Source organism: Lontra canadensis, unplaced genomic scaffold, assembly GCF_010015895.1.
Source record: "Lontra canadensis isolate GAN:19392208 unplaced genomic scaffold, GSC_riverotter_1.0 scaffold70, whole genome shotgun sequence".
In the NCBI taxonomy this organism is placed as follows: domain Eukaryota; kingdom Metazoa; phylum Chordata; class Mammalia; order Carnivora; family Mustelidae; genus Lontra; species Lontra canadensis.
The window spans coordinates 10791936-10814329 of NW_022631064.1; the positions used below are offsets into that span (position 1 = coordinate 10791936).

The 22394-nt window shown below is 33.8% G+C and overlaps 1 long non-coding RNA gene across 1 annotated transcript in view; it reads left to right on the forward strand.

Annotated features, from left to right (window-relative positions):
• LOC116881032 overlaps positions 1-22394 on the forward strand; it is a 200694-nt gene that overhangs the window by 162652 nt on the left and 15648 nt on the right. The window contains exon 3 of the long non-coding RNA XR_004385328.1: positions 19657-19690. This is a non-coding gene — a long non-coding RNA (uncharacterized LOC116881032). The remainder of the gene's footprint in view (positions 1-19656; positions 19691-22394) is intronic.

Genomic DNA, 22394 nt, shown 5'->3' on the forward strand with positions numbered 1-22394 from the left:
ACCTAACTACTTCAGAAATTTTATCTAATTTAGCCCTCATGACAATGCTAAAGGCAGTTGCCCTCAACCCCTTCTCTCCCCCATTTTACTAATAAAGAAATCAAAGTTTAAAGAAATTGAAAACATTGACCAAGGTCACAAGTGAAACAAACAAAGGAACAAACAAAAAAACACCACAATTGCAATTAAATTTCAGTTGAAAAACAAATATGACATATGGCCATTCCGGCTTATATCTGAATTGAGAGTTTATATCTGGGATAATTTCTAATTCTGCTTTATTTTTCTATTGTTTTTGTTTTAAGACAATCATGAATAACCTTGTCATAACTAAAATTCTGCCAGCATAGTCTATTATAATATGGTTCTATTTCATTTGTGTATTTTTTTAATTGGTAACCAACTAAGTAGGGAAATGTGAGTTAAGACTAAATGTTTCAAGACATTTCATAACTTGTTTGCTCAAAATGACTTTTCTCGTCACAAATGGCTGCACAGAGTTATCACTATTACATAAAGATGGAGTATCCGGGGCTTTCTGGTATCAGTTGAGGTGTATTGCTAAGCCCCACTGTCAAAACTGTACCCTGTAACTGGTCTTTCCCTTTTGGAAAGATACTATCCTTCTGACGGATTCTTAACTTGGTCCATTCCTTGCTTGAAGGTGCTGTGTTCAGAAAACTTGGGAGAGTACAAAAGTGGACTCAGAGATTGCTAACACTGTTGTCCATCAGAGCCCAGCTATTTGTTAGATTTTTTTTAAAGGTTTTATTTATTTATTTGACAGACAGAGATCACAAGTAGGCAGAGAGGCAGGCAGAGAGAGGAAGGGAAGCAGGCTCCCCACTGAGCAGAGAGCCCGATGCGGGGCTCGATCCCAGGACCCTGAGATCATGACCTGAGCCGAAGGCAGAGGCTTTAACCCACTGAGCCACCCAGGAGCCCCGTGTTAGTTTTTTTTATTGTCAAAAATGTATGTGGTAGGGCACCTGTGTGGCTCAGTGGGTTAAGCATCTGCCTTCAGCTCAGGTCATAATCCCGAGGTCCCCCTTATTGGATTCCCTACTCCCAGGGAGCCTACTTCTCCTTCTTTTCCCTACTTGTGCTCTCTTGCTATCTCTCTCTCTCTCTCTCTCAAATAAATAAGTAAAATCTTTTAAAAAATAGGTTATAGCAAAAGATGGGTATTGTTTGCAGAGGGCACAAAAGAACAGAGAAATCTGTGAGGTTGTCTGAGAGCAGCAAGTGTGAGAAAAAATATATCCAAGAGGGTGATGATGGGTGTGGATGAAGATTAATTTGAGGGTGGATGTTAGACTTGGGTGAAGTGAGAGGTGCCAAACTGTCTTCCTGTTGTGACAGGTGATCAGGGCCCATGATGTAGGAATGCAGAGGCGGGGGGCAGGGTGGCAAAAGAAGAGATTAGGTGTATATGATAATAATCACATTAAGGAGAAAAGAGTGTATGTCTTTACTGAGCCTCTTAAAGGTTAGATGCTGGAAAGGCGGCCATAGGGGATGGGGTCTTGGCAATAAAAACGTGATAGGAAGCCACAGGCAGAGCAAATAAAGCAATGATTACAGAAGGCCTGGTTATTTGATGTGTTGGGTGGTACAATATAATAATTGTCCCTTGCTGCAAAGCCACAAATATCAAATTTGAAAAAATTAATTTGTTATAATGTGAAATAATGTATAAGTATTATGATACGAAAGTGGGTCAGATTTCTATTTATAAAACAGAAATTGATTCTAGTGATTCTACCAAAGGCAGGGGGAAGGTAGTATCTGCATGATTTGAGGGTAAAATTAAGTTGTATTTGAAGTTTGGCTGTGTAATCCCCCTTCTTTGTATTTGTTGCTTGTCCAGAGAGCCAGGAATAGCAGAGAAAGAAAATTACATTCACTCTGTGGACCTGTTAGAGTTCACACTTACTTTGCCCTCAGTTTCTTCACCTGTAAAATGACACTTATGCCTAAAATGATTCCACATGTCCCTTTCCCCTGTGGGGTCATCAGTTCATTGTAAATTTAATATTTTACTCCCTGGCCTAGAGAATCTTTTCAAAATCTTGCATTTAATTCCCTAGGGATCTTTTTTCTGCATAGTGTTGAAATGCTGTATGTTGTGAATTCCCTAATTTAAAATATTAAAAGCAATATTGTCAGTCTCACATGCAGGCACTCTAACCATTTGCCACTTTGATGGTGATGGAAGTTGCCTGCCTAACTCCTTTCCTGAGGCATCAGAAGGCAAATACCCCCTTTCAACTTGGCAACATAAGATGATTTAGTTCTCATTTTAGAAACGTTAGCAAAAGGCTATTTCTGCTTCAGGTTTAACAATCTCAGTGATGTCCATGTCGTGAGTGGCATTGTACTATGATACATATGTCCTACGATACTTTAGAGAAAAAGTGTAATTTGGCAGCTTCCGTTTACATAGTTCTAGATACTGATGATGACATTCATGGGAATTATTTCTATACAAACCCATAGAAATTGCTCACAATTCTGAAGGGAATAACATATGTTGCTAGCTTAGAAATTATTTTGTGTTTGAGTGTTAATCTTCGAAGACACAATTCTGAGACAAAAATCTTTGTTCTCACCCCTGTCCTGATTATCATGAAAAGGATGGGTGATGCCACATATCCTCAGGGATTTTACAGTGTCTCAGCAATTGAAAAGGAACACAAAATATGTCACGGTCTGGAGTTTAATTTGTAATCCATTTCATGTCTATTTTGATAGAAACTTACTGTATGGTTCATTTATTTTTCAGGCTAATGGTATATTTATTTTTATAGTCAAACACACACACACACACACACACACACACACACACACAGAAGGAGCTTTCTCAGCTTTGATGAAAAAAAGCAAACACATGTATTTGGCCTACTTTTTTATTTGATTAAGGCATGCACGCACCTACATTTATTCTAAGTCCCCATTTAGGTCACTGAACATTATTCAGTCAGTTCATGACAGCAGCTTCTGCTTGTAGCATGACTGTGGTTATAGAACTCTGCGGTATACGTCTGTTCTGTGTATGTGCGTGCGTGTGGGAGTCCATGATGTGTGGCAGTAATAGCTTAGGTAGATAACAGTAAAATAATGATAATTATTCAGTCCTTGTGTATTGTATGTGTGTATGTGCATACACATATACTAAAACATAACTTCAGTTAACCACACTAAGTTGTTTTATGGCATATTTTCCCAATTAATAATCCTTAAAGCTCTCTGCTTTCCCCCTACCCTGTCACTTCTGAACTCTTCTGCCTGTCCATCTAGGTCCTTGCTTACCTGGTCTCATCAATTCTACCTTCCCTCATGTGTGTCTGCACCTATGGTCAGACAGATTTGTCCCCATGACACAGCACAAGGTGAGTTCGTCACGTGTTACTCTAATAAGTGGTTTACATATTTGTTTGTATTGTCAGACCATGTGCTCTTTGAGGGAAAAACAAGGTCTTCTTCATAGCTGTATGCTTAGAGCTGTGTACATGATGGGGCTTAATAATTAATTTGTAGAAGGAAGGAAAGAAGAGAAGGAAGGAAGACATAAGGGTGGGGGACATTTTTTCCTATTTTTACCTCTTGTTTGTTGTGCAAACTAGATGAGTTTAAAGATGCATTTTATTCTCTCAGATGATTCCTGCACCCACACTAATCTCTATACATAAAGTGCCTTTCCAATTTCCTTGATACCTCTCAAAATTCTATCCTTCCTTCATGATCCTACTAAAGCCCCATTTGTATCAAGAAATTTTCTCAGCATCACCTCCCCAGAATTGGCTGTTTCTTACCTGAAATCCAGTTGTAAGGATTTTGGGTGAATGACCGTGCATGCGCACGCGTGTATGACTTTGTATCTATTTGATCTCATCACATAAGCTTCCTTTCATGCTGTGTATCTTGTTATTCCTGGAAATATACCCCTCCTCATCCCCAAATACCTCTTGATGCAGTTCAGGGAAGGCCTTCCAAAATATATCACTCTGACATATTGATTATTTGGCATGCAAACTTACCTAAGAAACAGTCAGTGAAAGAAGGTCATTCTGACCTTCCTCTGTTCCCCCAAAAGCAGGCAGTAAGTTCCCCATGTGAAGGATACCCTCCCTGCACCTGGAGGACTGATGACATCCTTACTGCGAGAGACAAAGAATTCAGGGGCAAGAAGACTATATGAACAAAACTTGACATTTCTCATTAATTTGCTACTACAAGCCCAGACTTCCTTATTTTGTCAATTCTTCACAAATTGTTTCTTTGTCTAAAAGGTTTAAAAGCTGCTTACTTTGGTCACTTCTCGGGGACTCATATCTTTGGGGCTTCATACTTAGAAAATTAGATTTGTTTTTCCCTGTTAATCTGTCTTTGTCAATTTAATTATCAGGCCAGCCAAAGAACCTAGAAGGGAAAAAAGGAATAGTTTTTTTTCCCTGCACTCTCTACCAAGCTTAAGGCTTTCTTATTCAGATCTGGCTATTCTGGATTTTTTTGTTTGTTCATATATATATATATATATATATATATATATATATATGATTTTATTTATTTATTTATTTGACAGAGATCACAAGTAGGCAGAGAGGGAGAGAGAGAGGAGGAAGCAGGCTCCCCGCTAAGCAGAGAGCCTGATGTGGGGCTTGATCCCAGGACCCTGAGATCATGACCCGAGCCAAAGGCAGAGGCTTTAGCCCACTGAGCCACCCAGACACCCCAGTTTTTACATTTTTAATAGAGTTCCATGTGTGGATTTCTTCCCAGCATAGAATGCTTGTGTACTTTAAAGGCAGTCTGTGCAGGGAAAGGAAGACGTGGAAAAAATCCAATTTAAATTGGACAGAGGAAACAAAATAATAAATTATGAATGGCAATGACAACCATTTTTCTTTTGACATATATTTCTAAAAGTATCTTATTTTTTGGTGAATATTTCCATTGATTTCTGAGTTCAAATCACAGAACTTTCTTTTAATATATCTTCTGTCTGGGATTTATAGCAAAGGTTCATACTGATTTCAAGCACCAATTATTGAAATACCATATGAACAGAATGCATATTTTAGCATATTCATTTGTGCCAGTAACCTCTGCTCTAGAAGTCCACTTCATTTATCTAAACAATGGATGCTATCTGTAAAAAAATCTAGCAAGTACTGACTTCGCATAAGGCTGCTTAGTGAGCCTTTCTGTAATTTTTATTGTGGTATATTACTTCACAAATGTGTTTGACAACAGACTTTTTAAGGAGCTTTTTTTTTAAATATTCATAATATTCTCTTGCAGATAACAAAAGATGGTGGTCAGTAGGATCAAGACATTATGTTTCAATCATTCCATACTTTTACATAAAATATTTGATTTAGAACAAGTAATAGGCAAAAAGTTATTTTTATTTCAACTATATTATGTATACCAAATATAAAATTTTTGACAACAGGATTTGTGGGATTTTTCTGTGTTTTGTTCTTGTTTTTCTTTTTACCTGAAATATGAGTTTATGTAATGGAATAAAATCTTTGAAGTCAGTCATCCAGTAAACTTGAAAATCAGCTTCTTTCCTAGGTTTCTATTAGGTTTTGAAATAATAATCATACCTTGGGTTTTTTTTTACAACTTCTTGGAATGTTGATTTTTCTACTTCCTGCTTCTGCTGATTCTTTCTTTTGGTGGGGTCCTTTACTCCTGTGGGTTTGTAGTTTTTATATTGTGATCTCATTCTCAGTGAAAGGTTCTTTTTTATGGAAGTTTTATATACTGTCAGCTAGTTGTAGCAGTCTACTTTCAGATGTTTTTGGAATTTGCTTCTAACTCATGTGATAAGTTATTGGTCTTGAATCAGTCTAATATGTTTTTCTGGCTTCTAGAAAATTATACTTAACTCAACATTGCTTCATATTTGAACTGGAAAAGGATTTCCGTATCAGGTGGTAGTGATCTAAGAACATAGTTTCAGCTTTGATAAAGCTCAAAATACATTAAAACATTCAGATACATTAAACAAACAAACAAACAAAAACCCTAAAGTCCAGTATGATAAGTTCGATGATGAAATATAAGTTAAAAACTGCTTTTGGGTATTATTATAGATGACTATATCTATGGCAGAAATGGACCAGTACATAAAATACTATTATAGGTGGAATAAATAACTTTATAAAAATACTTCTGGGATAATATAATGAGATGAGTTCAGTATATATAGAGAGTTCAGTATGTATATATATATTCAACTCTGTATTAAAACCAGAAAGCAATATGACAATGATGCACATGTATCCTTGTTAGCTAGGAATATTGTAATGGAGTAAAGATGAATTTCAGAAAAGATGTAACAACTGTGTATAAGTTTTAGTTAAATTGTAGTCTCCTACTTTCCTGATAGATACTGATTTAAAAGGCCTTAATAATTTTGATACATATTGAATGATATCAAAAAATTTTCTACTTAGTCCAACAAATAACAAAATTGGGAAATTTCTATTACTTTAAAGGAAATACTTTAATACTAGAGTGATAAGGGACAGAAATATAATATCACTGAAAACCAATTTTGTGCCAGGCATTGTGAGGCTGTTTCATGTTCATATTTAATACTCACAGTCACCTTTCTACAGATCAGGAAACCAACTCAAAGTAAAGATTAGTAAACAGTGGTGTTGATTTTCAAACTAGGCTCCTCCTAAAATCTCAAATCTCTGTTCTTTCCTTAGTATAATCTCTCTTAATATATTGTTTTTACATTTCAATACAGCATTTACTAAGAATTGGAGGGAAATTGTTCTTTTGTTTTCTTTTAAATATTTATTTACTTAGGGCACCTGGGTGGCTCAGTGGGTTAAGCCTCTGCCTTCTCTTCAGGTCACAATCCCAAAATCCTGGAATTGAGCCCCACATTGGGCTCTCTGCTCCACGAGTAGCCTGCTTCCCCCTTCTCTCTGCCTGCCTCTCTGCCTACTTGTGATCTCTGTCAAATGGATAAATAAAATCTTAAAAAAAATAAAATAAAATAAAAATATTTATTTACTTACTTGAGAGATAGAAAAACAGCACAAGTAGGAGAGGGAGAGGGAAAAAATCTCAAGCAGACTACTTGCTGAGCTCACAACCTGATGCAGGGCTTAATCTCACAAACCTGATATCAGAACCTGAGATGAACGCAAGAGTCAGATGCTAACTGACTGTGTCCACCCAGGCATCTCTATTTTGCTTTCAATTCTTAATTGAAATGAATCCCCAAATTGACAGTGATGTTAAGTTTTCATTTTATTATAATGTTCTAGGACTCTGAGCAAACAAGCAACACAGTTATGAATCTCAATAAGAACACATTTGTAAATATAACACATACCTTTTAGAATCATAAATGAGCTATATGGTTGGAAAAATTGTTTGTCATATTTGGCAGTTTTCTTAAATGCCTCCTTATACATAGTAAATTGTTTGTTTTAGATTTGGCTGGTTCAGTTGCATGCAGTCCTCAGCTAATCCAAAATTTTAAGAAAAAGATACTCAATCTGCACATATAATCAAATTCTTATGAATGTTAAATAACAAAAAATAGAAACATAAGAAGCATTGGTAATGATTCAATCAATACACTTATACAGTAAATTCTCCACATTTTTCTTCTTTCTGCTGCCATTACCCTAGTGGTTTTGGTTCAAAGATTTACAGCCCCATCTCTAAGTAACTTAACATAAAGATAGTTTGCTACTCTGTGCTATGTCAATAAAAATTAAACATCTTTCTGATTGCTCCAGTATATTTTCACTTTGAATTTCTATACTGTAAATTATTCTATATATCTAACCCAAATTTTGCAAGACAGATATTATAGGAGGAGAAACAGTGTCCTCTTATCATAAATATAATAATACAATTCCAAGAAAAACTTACTAAGTAGTTTTTGCCAGAAACTGGACTGAATTTACATGTGATATGTAATTTATTCCTTGCAACAGTTCTGTGAAAGAGATATTATGATTCCCCAATTTTACAGAAGAACAATGAAGAAATGGAGCTTTAGCAAGGTTAAGTAACATAAAATAAAAAATAACTAGTTAAATTAGTAAAATGTATATAAAATAAGAGGGAAGAAGTAGTGATACTAGAATTTGAATCGGGCTTTGTGACACCTGAAGTCATATTCCAAATAACTATGGCATACCAATTTTCAAATTTTGTTTTTGCTGTAGGAAACAGGATTAGGCAAAAATTTTCTTATATTCTACCACCCAGCAGTAACCATCCGTATTTCAATAAAGATATTTTTCTTTGTATTTAATGTTTTTTCCCTTCTTTGTTTGTGTGTGTGTGTGTATATATATCTATATACCTAATAGATCTATGTATCTTCACAAAACATGTACAAATGTGTTTATAGAACCATTATTCATAATCATTCTAAAGTAGAAGCAACATAAATACCAACAATAGAATGGATAATAAGTCTTTGTATATTTGGATACTGGAATCCTATACAGCAATGAAAAATATATATATATATCATCATCATGGTTGATTCTCACAAACTTAGAGTAGAAAAATCCAGGCACCAAATCAGTCTATGACTCATTTATGGAAATTTCAGAAACAGACATATCAGTCTGTGGTATTTGAAGTCAAGTAAGGATGTCATAAACTAACATCACAGTGGTGAAAATGAAGAGATAGTACAAATTAAACAAAAACATGAAGCTGTTCGTTCTTGTATGTGGGTGCCAAAAGAGAAAGAGAAGGCTGGCTTTGCAATTTTAAGTTGGAAGGTGACAGAAGTAACAAAATTAGGGAAAACCAGGAGAAAGTCTGCTTATAGGGTAAGAATACTGACTTATGACTAGTTGACTTTGGGTTGGCATGTCTGAATGGATAAATCCCACAGAAAGATAAAAATAAAGATTAGGAAAAAAGTTTTGGTGAGAGCTGTATGTAATAAGATGTCTTGTCTTTGTAAACAGTTGAAGCCATTGTAATAGATAAAAATGCTATAGAAATGGCTGCCAAAGGAATCTGAGATCTTGGACAATTCTTATTTCTTGTTTGGGGAACAACAAAGAGGTGTAAAAAAAAGAACAAAGGATATTAGAAAATGTTAGACATGACAATTGGAGGAAGGAAGAGAAGGACAAGGAGGAAAGGCTGAAGAACAGCATGGTGCATAGTTTATAGAAATGCTCACAAGCCAACTCTATGCTAAGTTTATCTAATTCATGCAAAATCAGTATTTTCTGAAATAAGTACCATTATTCCCATTTATAGATGACAGGACTGAGATCCAAGGAAGTTAAATAATTTTCTCAAGATTAGGCAGTTAGTGGCCAAGTATTAACTCAAATCTAAAATTTCTAGCAGCAGGGATCAAGTTTTTAGTATTACAGTGGAACAGAAGCAGAAAAATACTTTTGCTTTGATATAAAGAAGAGTTATCATGAAATGATATATTTAATCATTTAAAAAATCCTACATCGAGGCACATTAATTGAGAATTTACAATCATGTATTTGTTAGTCATCAAATTGGCTTAAGACTTTCTCTGTAAGAATGAATGAAAAGTAATGGGGACATTTCAAAGTGAAGAGAAAAGAGTATATCAGATATTTTTTAAAGGTCACTGTTCCTCAGCTCTCTCTCCTCTTATCTCGCCCCCAAATTTATACCTTAATCTTTTCCTATCCCTAAGGACACCTTCCGTAAGTATCTAGCTTTAGCAAAGTCTTTCTTATATCACAAATTCTCTTTCAATTCTGCTACTGGTTTTCTTCTCTCACAGACTTGCTTTAATCTCCTTTTTTCTGGGAGTAGTATTAAAAATGAAAATATATCGAATTCTTCCTCTCCTCCTACTATTTTGGAATTATGGAGAAGGTATCTTTATGGAGGGAAACTTCCATTGGAATGAGTGAATATTGCAAGTAGTGTTTTGGTTTTTTTTAATTTTAGTGAAAAGGTAGAACTTTGTAGAAAAGTTGAGTTTATTCACAATAGAACAGAGGATAAGTCAAGAAACCACACCAAACTCTATGGGAAACATTGCCCTACATACTGAAACATTTGTCCTTGAGTAGAAATCAGGGAAATAAGAGATTCTCTGAATAAAGATAGAGTTTGCAGTAATGAGGAACTATATATCAACTGTGGACCACATGCTAGGGAAGTAGATAAGAGTGGACAGAGATTCCTGCTGGAATATTTGCATGTTAGTACATTTCTGTAATTTGCACCAAGCAGCTAGCTTCTGTAGCTCTAATATGGGGAAACTGAAGAAACAGACCCATGGACAAAGTCAGGAGTGCAAAACACTAGGAATGAATTTATTTGAAAACCATTAATTTCTATGTTATAAATTTTCTTGTTACACAGAATCATAATTTTCTTAATATTATTTAATGTTCATATTTTTAACCACATAGCATTCTTCTCCCATCTCCTCTATTCACAGTTTATATACTTTATTAAGTGTAACCCATAGCTTAGTGTCTGTTTCAAGTTTAATGTTCTAAGGCTTCCACTTAAGAGACAGTAAGAGCACTGAATTTGGCTGCCCCAGCCCCAAATCAAAGCAATGGCAGTGACTGGTCCTTTTTTTGTAATGGCAATTTTTAGAGAATAATTTTAATATGCTTCAAAAACAGATATCTTCTTAAGTATGTGAAAATTCTCCCTGAAATCCCTTTTTAGCTATTCAATCTTCTCAATGTATTTTACTCCTTTAAATAGAATGCAATGGTAGATTTTACATTAGCACTCCATATTCCAAACATAAGTTATCCAAAGTATACATTTTTAATGCACAAGGGAAAACATAGCAAAATTAAATAGCAAATTCACTACTTTTTTATGACATAGAGATAAAATTTGCAGAAAATATGCAAAGCTGTAGTGTTTACAGTGTGTTAGCAAATTAAAAATAATCTCAAGAAAGAGAAAATCCAAAGAGCAAACATCAATACAATTTTCAAAGGCTATGTAAAAATGATTTCAGTATTGGAAAAAAAAAATATGTGGAGACAATGGTGAATATGGGAGAAAAATGCATATTTTAAAGCAAGCGTCTCCCCAGAGTCACAGGATAAAAATTTAATTTTGAACCAACCATGTTCAAGTCTTCCAGAGATTATGTTTCTTTACAGCTCTATTTTGCCATAAGAAAGAAAAGCTTAACATTGCACAAAGCCAAAGTTTAACTTTCCTACAACATAAATACTGAATTTACAATTGTATTAATTGAAACAGAAGCAAATTGGCTCAGGCTAATGTTATAAACCGTGCCCTAAAGCAAGAAGTTGCCTGTGAAATTTGTTTCATGTTTTATCTGTCTACATATTTCCTTTGGGATTAAAGAAATTCTGATGATTTATTTTTATTTTTACATTGTTTATTCAACTGGTGTTAGATACACATTGTTGCTTTGCCCATTGTTGCTTTGCCTGCAGTTTCTGTGGTGGTTGGTAACACTCAAGCAATCTGAGTCCATCACTGTAATCATTCTTCCTGAAGAAGCCATTGTGATTTTCCATATTGCTCAGTTATAACCTGAAAAAAGGGGGGGGGGCAAATAAAGTAAATAGAACAATATTAAACTGTAATTTCGTTGTGAATTTATTTTATCTCCTTTTCCTGAAATGTGTAATGCTAGAAAAAATAATATCATAATGCCATTTTTTTTCCTATTGAATTAATATGTGGGTTTTAGATTTTAAAAGGAATTGGGAAGAAATGGGGAGTGGTAGTTTTAAGAAATGGTTGGTACTGGAATAAGCCACATGAGGCATAAGTCAATTTTGTTTATTGAGTCATCTTGTACAGAATGTGCTGTTGAGTAGGTACTTGGTAAAGACTGAATTAAATCCCTCTCTCTAGCTAAGCCCCACAGAACTTGATTGTCATTTCCTGGAGTTCTCACTCTTAATATTGGGATTCCTTGGACTCTTGCCTAAGCCTTACACTCTGCTACTGACACACACTCCAATCCCCATGACTTTAGATACTATCTCTATGATCATGATTCCCAATATGTATCTCCAGACTTAATTTCTCCTCTGAGCTACCGATTACTACATCCATCTCCCTACGTAACATTTGTAGTACATAGTTAAGAAATACTTCAACCAAAAATGGCTAAAATAGAATCATCACAGCTGATACACACATCTAACTCAACCTATATTCTCCACCAGTCTTGTCCCTTGCAGTAAATATCAACATCCATTCAGTTACTAAAATTCTAACCAGCAACCATCCTTTATATCTTTCTTTTACTCATGACCCACATCAGTAAATTCTGTTGATTTTACTTCTGAAATGCATCCTAGATCAACCTAGAGCTATCCAGTATTTTAGCTTGCTAAATATACTTTAGTCTAAATCACCACAAGTTCTTTCCTGAGAAGTTTCAGAACTGATCTCTCAGTTTTTACTCCTGTCTCTGCTTTTCATTTTCCAGAGTACCCATAGACATATTTCAAACAAAATCAGATAATGTCATTACAGCTTAAAACTCTCCAGCAACTTTCCGTTGCCCTTAGAATGTAATCTAACTTCTTAGCAATGGTCACCGGACAATGTGTGACATAGCTTCCCCACTTTTCTGATGTGTCTTTGCTAACCTTTTCTGCTCACAAGATTCCAGTTACAGTGGCCTTCTTTGTTGCTTGAATGTAAGTTCACACAGGCCCGTATGTGTTCAGTTTCCCTTTACATAAACATTTTATCCTCTTATCTTACATGACTGTCTTGTTCTATTAGGCCTGATTTTCCAAAATATTCCTCCTGTGAGCCACATCACTTATTTCATTTTCTTCATTTCACTAATTGTCCAAAATCACTTTTTTTTTTTTTGGCTTTGCCTATTTGATTATGCCCTCCCCCTACCCACTCCTCCATGCTGCAAGAATGCAAGTGGAAACAGGTCCACTTGGCCTATCCCCAGTGAGAACAGCACACAACACAAAGTGTGTGCATGTAGAGCCTAAAAATACTTGTTTAATAAATGTTAAAAATAATTATTGAATCTAGAATAAAGAAAAAAAAATAAAGTGTAAATTGTTCCATACTCATTTTAATTCACTGTTTTGTTATTTGCTTGATATTGAGCAACAGTAGAGTCATTAAATTTATCATGTGGTTAAAACATTTTTTTGTAGTGTAAAATATTTAAATAAGAGAACAAGGAACACCAGGATAGTAGCCTTTTTTTTTTTTTTTCTTTTTTTAATGGAAGTGCTTGATGTTATGTAGAGTGACCAGGCAGGGATCTCAAAATCTAAGTGTAAAAATGGATAAAAAGAAGGGACAAAAAAGTCAAAATTACAGTCCTTTGTATTCTGGAGACATAACACATAACAGATGCTAGCTGAAACATTAGGAAAACCAACAATACTTTATTCCCTGGGACTGTCAGGGGTGTGGGGTAGATACCTTAGGTTTGGTAGTTTCAGTTTTAAAACTAGGGCAGGTTGGCCATCCTTGTTGAAAATAAGGACTTTTTCTCTTGCTATTTATATTTTCCATATCTTCCCTGCTACTTGTTTCCTATCTACGTCTGTAAGTAGAAGTCCTTAGAAAACTGTAAGATAGCTCTATTGGTTTTGAAAACATACAAGAAAGGAGAACAGATGAGACTGTCCTATTCTTCCATAGAACAGGGAGGAAATCAAGTAGATGCTGCTGGCATGAGTGGTGGCTACTTGAGAAAGTGAATAGGTTGGGTGATCAAACCTGGAAGGAGAGGAAGAGGAATATCAGAATTTTCATCCTTAACTAGCAGTTGAGTTCACTAACATTTTGTTCGAGGAGGTCATTGAGGACCATGACCACCAGTAGACCGATGAGCTGGATTCAAGCAGTTGGGACTCCTTACCCCTCTCCAGTCCTTGGAATGAACTTTATGTCCACTTTCCTAAAGCCAGAGTTGATTCAAGAACAGAGCCTTGACAGAGTGATATATTGTTGAGATCATCTGGGCTATACATGTGGCTAAACCCTGTTAAACCTCTATTTATACCTTTAAGTTCTGTCAGGCAGGCACAGAGATCTGCTCCCCCTGCAACTACCAAAACAAGCCTCATATGTAATTTCACTTGCTAATTTGAAAACCTGCCACCTACTCGTCTGGGTGATCTGCCTTTTTCTTCAGTCTCTCCGTGCCCTCTAAGTGGCCAGTTTCAGATTTCACTTGGAGAACTCCTGAGGTTGTAATCCAACACATTTATTGTGGTTATACTGATGTATTTGTATTTATTTGTTTTGTTGTGTACTTTTAATTTACTTAGATATTTCTGTGCATGATATTTCTCCCTTTTTTGTAGTAATTTCTTTTTTTCCTTTTCCTCCTCCTAATCAAGTGGATAGTATATCTTCTTTTTTTTTTTTTTCTGGGTAGTTACCTTTAAGTTTTAATATTGATACCTCACTTAACAAAGCATAAAGCTAGTAAATATTCTTGTCCTTCTTCCAAATAATATAAGAGCTTTAGCTCCTCCAACCAAACTTTTGAATATGATGGAGGTCTAGTGTTTCAGCCACTGTTTAATTTGCCCCCAATTGATCACTAATGTATTATCATATTTTGTACATTATTAATATTACTATATGTCTTATATTACACAGTGATTTTTTTTTGCGTTTACCTATAAGAATCAGTGTCTTTACTTACCATTCTTTCTTACATTTTTCTTTCTGAATTCAATTTACTTCTTCCTAAATTATATCTTTTAGATTTCCCTCAGTAAGGGATGTAGTTAGAAACTAATGATTTTTTTGTCTGAAAACATCTCTTTTAACCTTCATTAATAAATTAGTGTAAATAAAATCTTTAAAAAAATTAGTCAGGTAAAGGCTGCTGTAATATTTATTCTCACTTAGCACTTTGGAGATATGATTCTTCCATTTTATATGTTCTACAATTGCTGTAAACCTAATCTACTTCTGTCTAAATATCTATTTTATCTTGTAGCTACTTTTAAAATTTGTGTTTATGTTTATTTGTGAGGTAGATTTAGTTGAATTTATCTTGAGATCCACTTAGCTTCTTGAAGAAATAGGTAAATAGGTAGACCAACATAAACAGATTTATATAAATATACAGATACATATTATAAGTTATATATATTAATATCACAATTCTTGAACATTTTTCATGTATTACTCCTTTAAGAGTACTTCTGCTCATTGTCTTTCTGGCTACTATTAGACAAATGTTGGACCATCTCACCCATTTTTTTTTTTTTTTAAATGTCTTATAAGCTCTTTCTTATCACTTTTTCCCCCTTTTTTCCTCTGGTAATGTTATGGACAATCTATTCAGCTCTGATTTCCTATTAATTATTTCTTAGCTATATTTAATATATCTGTACTAGTTTTAAAGCTTATATTGTTGCTTATAAAATTATAATTGGCACTCATTGAAAATGATCTTTTTTTGATAACATCTTGTTTATTTCATATATTTTCTCTCCATCTTTCATTTTTAATTATTTTAAATAATTATTTTCTAATCTATGTTTAGTAATCCCATTATCTGAATGTTTTATTTCTAATTTTGATCTTTGATCTTTCTGTTGACTCTGATTCAAAATTTACTCATTTGTTTAATACTTATGGATTTGAACTCATGCTTAACAGGTTTTATATTCATAATCTCTAAATCCTTTGTTGAGAGTGTGTCCTTCCAGAGAATTTTGGAGACTGCATAAGTTACTAACCCAGAAGTAATTTTTTGTTAAAGCCTCTCTGTGGAATTTCTCTGTTTTTATCAAAAGTTTAAATTTAAGCCCCATACCTGTTAAGAGAATTTCATTCAAGGCTTTTCAATTTCTTATCCTTGAAAGCCCAAGGCTCTTGATAGAGATTCATAAGTGTCCTAGAGAACCAGAAGGTCAGTGATTCCATATTAGTCATTTCCACTTTTTTCCTCATTTTGGTCACTGAAGATTTCCTTAATATACTTCTCTGAGTTGTATTTGCCTAACGTTTGACCTAATTGTTTATGTTTATCCTTTCCTTTTTTATACATATGCCTACTCATAAGACTATACTGGATTTTGGGTCAGGAGCCATTTATGGAATATATGTCATGAAGCTTAGTCATACCAATTCCCTTTCATTCTTGCTTTCTTTCCCTGTTAACACTCATCTTGTGCCACTTCAGCTAAAGTCTCAGACTTGCTCATGACTGATACGAGAAATGAGGACTAGAGTGGTAGTGTAAAGAAAAGGAAATGCCAAAAGAAAAAACTCTGATAAAATTAGAAAAGAGGAGAAAGAATGACCACATCTACATATATCTATATCTGTATGCATGGGTGTGTTCTTGTCAGAGAAACGATACACACAGTATGTATGTATTATATATGCACGTATGTATTTCAGTGATATTGTTGGAACTCAAGAATTTCATTACTAAAATAATTTTCTATGCTGGGTGAGTACCTATTTGCATTTGTTTTCATAATTATTTCTATAATTGGTTCTACAAGTATATGCAGAAATAGCTGCTTACTCCTACCACCTGCTTAGTACAGATATACAGAGAAGGCAATAATACATATTTAATTTATTCTTCTTATTTTCCAACAAATAGTATAATCACAATATTGGAATGATATCCCACTTAGTATTCTGTTCTTGCATTCAAACACCCAGGTTCTTTCATAGAAAATAGATACTCTTTATGAGAACTAAATGGTCAAATATAGAGAGGTAGATGGCTAATTGCAAATGCTATTTGGATAAATTTGCATATGAAAGGACTTAAAAATTATTTTAAGAAAAAAAATTTGTAGGTGCATGTGCTATCCATAAATCATTTTATTTGAGATGACTCTTTTTCTATACTCATGCCAGCATCTCTGGAATCAAAACAAAAGCTCCAAAGTTTTTGATAAGATCTTTCTTGTCTCTCAATCAATTGGTTATCCAGTTATTAAGTTACCTGTTTCTTTCCATATGAAAGAAAGAAAATATGATTTCCATATTTCGTAGATGGCAAGAATAAAGAAAAATAAAAAATTTGGACCAATAAAGATGAATTAGCTAGATGAACATTTTAGATATTCTAGATCATTAAAATATTTTGTGTTACTAGAACTAGAGGTTTTGATTTGTCTTATTCTTTGACAATTCCAGTCACATGGAAGAGAATCTCCAATTAAATGTCCCTAGAACAGATATTGATTAAAACGTATTCTGCTTCATGTTTCTTTCTAATGGGATATTATTTGTTAACTTTTGATTGCCTTTTGAGTGATAGAGTAGACCACCATGGGATCACTGCTCTCAGAATGCCAGGGATCTCTGAAGTCCCTAACCCAGCTATGTTTGCACTACCTCTGACACAGAAATGCATAGCAACAATAAATTCAGAGGTGCTTAACACTGATTTTTTTTTCAGCTTTCTTACATACTAGTGTCATCCTCAATAAATCAGTACTTAGAGTCCATACTCAATTTTTTTGCCCAAATCCAAAGTAATATAGATGATTTTCAGATTTTAATAATTATACCTAAAACTCAATGATTTGTTTGTATTAATATTTATGAAGGTGCTCTCATAAGGATAACTGATTACTCTTGTTAAAATGTTTTGGAAATTTTAATCCTTGTTAAGGAAAGTGCCCACCCATGACCAGGTTGTAGACTCACACTATCAACATATATTAAATTAGTTGTATTACTTCACTTTAAGAACTTCTGGAATTACACCCCCCCACACACAAGAGTTTTATTATTCTTTATTGTGTGTTAGATGCATATTCTTTTTATGAGAATTATAAAAGTTTAGAATGAAGAAGACATAATCAAAGAAGCTACAGGTTGAAATATCATATTCTAGGTTTAGGTACAAAGACTCTAAAAAGTTCTCCCTCTCACCAAATTAAGAAACATTGCTACTATTTTAAATATTCATATAAATCTTTAAATCTATTATTTAAAAATTTGTTATTCAAGAATACTTTCTCTTTTTATAAATTACATGTAAATAGTAAGAAGGTCTTTTAAAAATGGATGAAGAGATAGCCAATTTATAGTTATCTAAGGGAAAAAAATGATATGAGTAATTGCACAAAATTGTTTAACGTTTTGAAACTTAAAATAATTATGGGCCCAAAAGAAGAATGAAGAATAAGACATTGTAAGTGTGGAATGCACTTGCATGCTTTATATAAGCAGTGTTTGCTCTGACATCCTTGACTTGGCCAGAAGTATAAAATTACAAAAGGCAATGTTATCATTTCATTCTCCTTAAAAAGATAGAATCTCTTTTCTAAGATGAAGCTACTAATTTCAGGCTTGTTGCTGGGGTGACCATGTTAATGGCTCAAGGCAAATCTGTCACTATTCCTCAAAACACTAATTTCAAACATATGCTGTGCTAATAGAGGGCCAGGAAGTATTATCACCTTTCCATACAAAATTCAAGCTTGCAAAATAATGATTTTTTTTTAATTTTTAATATTTTTTCAAAATCTAAAAATAAAATAAAATGTATTTCCATATGATACAAAAAACATCTTGAAGAACTTGCTTAAGTAGCCATTTATCAATAGAGGAAATTTTTTTAAATTTGATTCTTTAATTTTTCATGAAACTAAAGATTTCATTCATAATAGATATTACTATTCCTTTAAAATTCAACTTATTACCAAAAATTGATTCAATACAACAACACTTTTCTCTTAAAGGATGACAGATGGACATAAGAAAAATATGCAACATATTATCTCTGTTTTAAATACACTGTTCTCTTTAGCATCATCTTTTGGACATCTCCCATGCCAAAGGCATATCAGGAAGTCTTCTGGGTAGGCAAAAATGAACAGGGTCAGGGCATAAATGCCCAGAGAGAATCTGTTGAGTATTACAGTACAGGTACAAAATATGTTGGGAACATCTAGAAAAAGAAGAGTAATTCCTTCACTTGGTGTCAAGTGAACTTCACTGAGACGTAGTTAGTTGAGGTAGCCCTAAAGAATGGGTAGAAAAAATATGAAGATGAAGAAAAAGGGGTGGACCAAAGTATTGCTTAAAAAGAAAAAAAAAAACGTTGAAGATATGACTTGAGTATAGGACACGGAAAAATGGTGGGAGATAGACTTGAAAGGTAGAATGAGGACTCACTAGATAATTATGAGAGAGGGTCTTCAAAAGGTAGAACAGGAGCAGTTGACTGGAGCAATTGAACATTATGCTATATACCTCAGCTTTTTGTGTATAAAAAAATAGAGTGAACTTTTTTTTTTTTTAACTGAGCAAGGTGATTTATATGTCATCATCAGGACTGTGTATTATGATAAGATTTCATGACTGTGTTCATGCCCTGATAAAAACCGTATTATGCAGGATTCTTTGTACTTTGAAACTTGAACATCAAAATAAAATATGGTTACAAAATATACATTTCCCAGTTTGCATATGCAAAAGATTTTCAAAAACAACCAGTTATCTAATTTGAATCTAAAATGGTGGGGATGAAATACTTTCATATGAAATAACTAAATGATTGAAATCAAATTATGTATCTTTATTGCTTATTTAATTTTACTTCTGTAGATAAATTCACAATGTGTTTGAAGACAATTTGAAACTCTTTGGTAGTTTTTATGATTGCAATATCAAAATATATTTTTGTTGTTTCAGATGATGGTGCCTGTCAATTAACTGAACAACTGTGGTAAGTTGATTTTTTTTCCTTCTCAAATCTGCAGAGTGTTTTTCTATTATTCAAGAGGATTTATGTTGCCTATGAAACCTGTAAAACCATTAACACTGAAAGTCAAGCATACCATGAAATAGGGTCTATTTTTTTTCCCCCCAGGGACTTAACCCTTCCCTTTTCTCTCTGAACTGAGCCAAGAATGGAAATCAGAAAGTGTCCTGTACATGTACATCCAGAGTGTAGGAGGGACACTATTATCCAAATGTTTTCCATTAAATGTGCACCATTTATTTGCCCCCAGGGATGACCCTGAGAAAATACCCAAATGTTCATACCACCAAAGGCAGCAAATGTCTTTTAAAGAAATATTTTTTAAACTAATTTAAAGTTATATAGGCATTTGGTAAGAAGAAGCAGATTTTTCTTTCTTTTCTCCTCTTATTTCATAGAGGTATTAATGATCATGGCCATGATGTATACACAGGCTGACTTTCATGTGTCCAGTTTCATAGCTGATTAAATCTGACTTTGCATTAGTTGAGTCATCATACTGGACAGCAGAAATCAAATGGCAGTTTCCTATCTTTGCTATGAACATGCTTGTGGCTGCTTTCATGGGCTTCTACTGGGTAATATTCTATGTGGGTAAATGAAATGTGGTATTAAATGTTTTGAAAAATAATAGTGATGGTAATAATGACATATATGTGGCAATGGTGTGCCCTCCAAAGGAAGGAAGGAAGAAAAAGTTGAAAGATTTTCTCTGGCAATTTGTTAGGAATTTAGGCTTTTTGTTTCTTCTTTTTCAATTAAAAGTGAAAATTTGGTTTTTAACCAGATTATCTCAATGGAGTGTTTTTTTTTTTCACGTATGCTTCACATATTCAAACTTTCAAAATCTCTCAGTCATTTAGAAAACTAGCATCTTATTGTTAGTTACTGTGTAAGTAGATACGAAGAATATCATATAGGGTTTATACTGATAGTAAAACACCCAACACTTACTGGCATAAATAATTACTTTTTTCTTTATTATTCTTATGAGAAGTGAAATCAGAAAAATGATTTATATGTCTTGCATATTGTCTTGGATTTTTGTGATTGATTATTCATTGAAATCTAAAATAAGTGGGAGTAGTTTCTATCAATCTCATTCATCTCTGGAGAAGTTGGTACACTTTTACATCTATCTTTAGAAAGCAAACAACATATTCCTGTGCTTTTACAATACTGGGGAACTGATATTTTCATGGACTATATTCTCATTGTCAGATTTATGAGGAGAGGACATTGTATTATTATCCATTTTATTCCTTGAGAGTTTAGCAGTTTAGAGTAGATAGAACATGTCATTCCTTTCTTTCTTATTCAACTTCAATAAAGAAACAGTTCTTAAAAAGTGCATTTGTTTAGTGCCCTGCATCTATGCATGGACTAGGCTGCTTGGAAAAATAAGAGATGTGCAGAGATGGAAGTAGTTAGAGGAGAATAACACAAAGCTTGGAGGTATGTGAAAAGTTTATCAAGAGTTTGGATAAGGAAGAAGAATAGACTACTTAGATGTGAGTTAAGGAAGGACAAATGTTTCAGGGGAAAAAAAAAAACTGTGAGTTTTACTGTATATTATATGAGTGCTTCTCAGATTTTAATATGCTCATGAATCCACTGAGCTATCTTGTTAAAATGCAGGCTCCAATTTAGGAGGTCAAGAGTCTGCATTCCTGCCAGCTCCCAGGTGATGTCAAAGCTGAAGTTCAATGGCCATACTGTGAATAGCAAAATATTATATAAATGACTTGTTCACTTTGCCTTTCAAGTAATAAATTTCTTCCCAAGCATTTGACTTGAATTTGATTCTTAGTGTTTTTACTTCACTGCGTAAAGATCAATCTTAAGACTTGAGAAAAAAAATGTCATGTTTTAGTTAAGCCACATACAAAAGACAAAGCAACAACAACAAAAAAACTGGGTCTTGCTAGCTCCCAAGGTCTGCATTCCCCTCATTAATTGATTATAAGGATAAACTGTGGGGATCAGAAAAAGCCAATCTGTTTGAATCAAGTAATTTTCAATTGTACAAGATGTAAGATTTTACAGAAAGTAACTGTGTTTTTTTTTAATATTACAATCTATGCAAAGGCAATCATATCATCACCTTGTAATAGTAAAAATATAAAAAGCAATAGTAGTCATGGGGATTAGAAAATTTTAACTAAAATATAAGTAAACATTATCATTATTACTATGCTTGAAAACGCTTGATTTTTGTTTTCAAGTGTTTTGAAACACTGGTTTTGTATCCTGTTCTCATTGACATTATGAATGTTATCTATTTTAATCATTAGGTTTATTCAGATTCTGAGGAGATTATCAAGAAGGCAAGATAGAAGTCAAACTAGGCTGGGTAGGTAGGTAATACTAAATAATGAATCTAAGAGGCCTTAGTCCAGTCATATAAGGAAAACTGAAGGGTTTTCTAGAAACTGGATTCTCCAAGAGCCTGTAGAATGCTATGGAGTAGAAGTTCTAAAATCAATCTGAAGTTTTCTGTTCAAACCTTTCCTCTAAATGAATGTTTCTTCACCCAAACTGCATGTAAGAATCACCTGGGTGTTAAAAAAAAAAAAAAAAAAAGTTATACCAGGGCTCCACCCAGAACAATTAACTCAGTATCTCTGGGTGGAGCTTAGCATGATGTTCTAGCTTCCTGGTGAGCCCT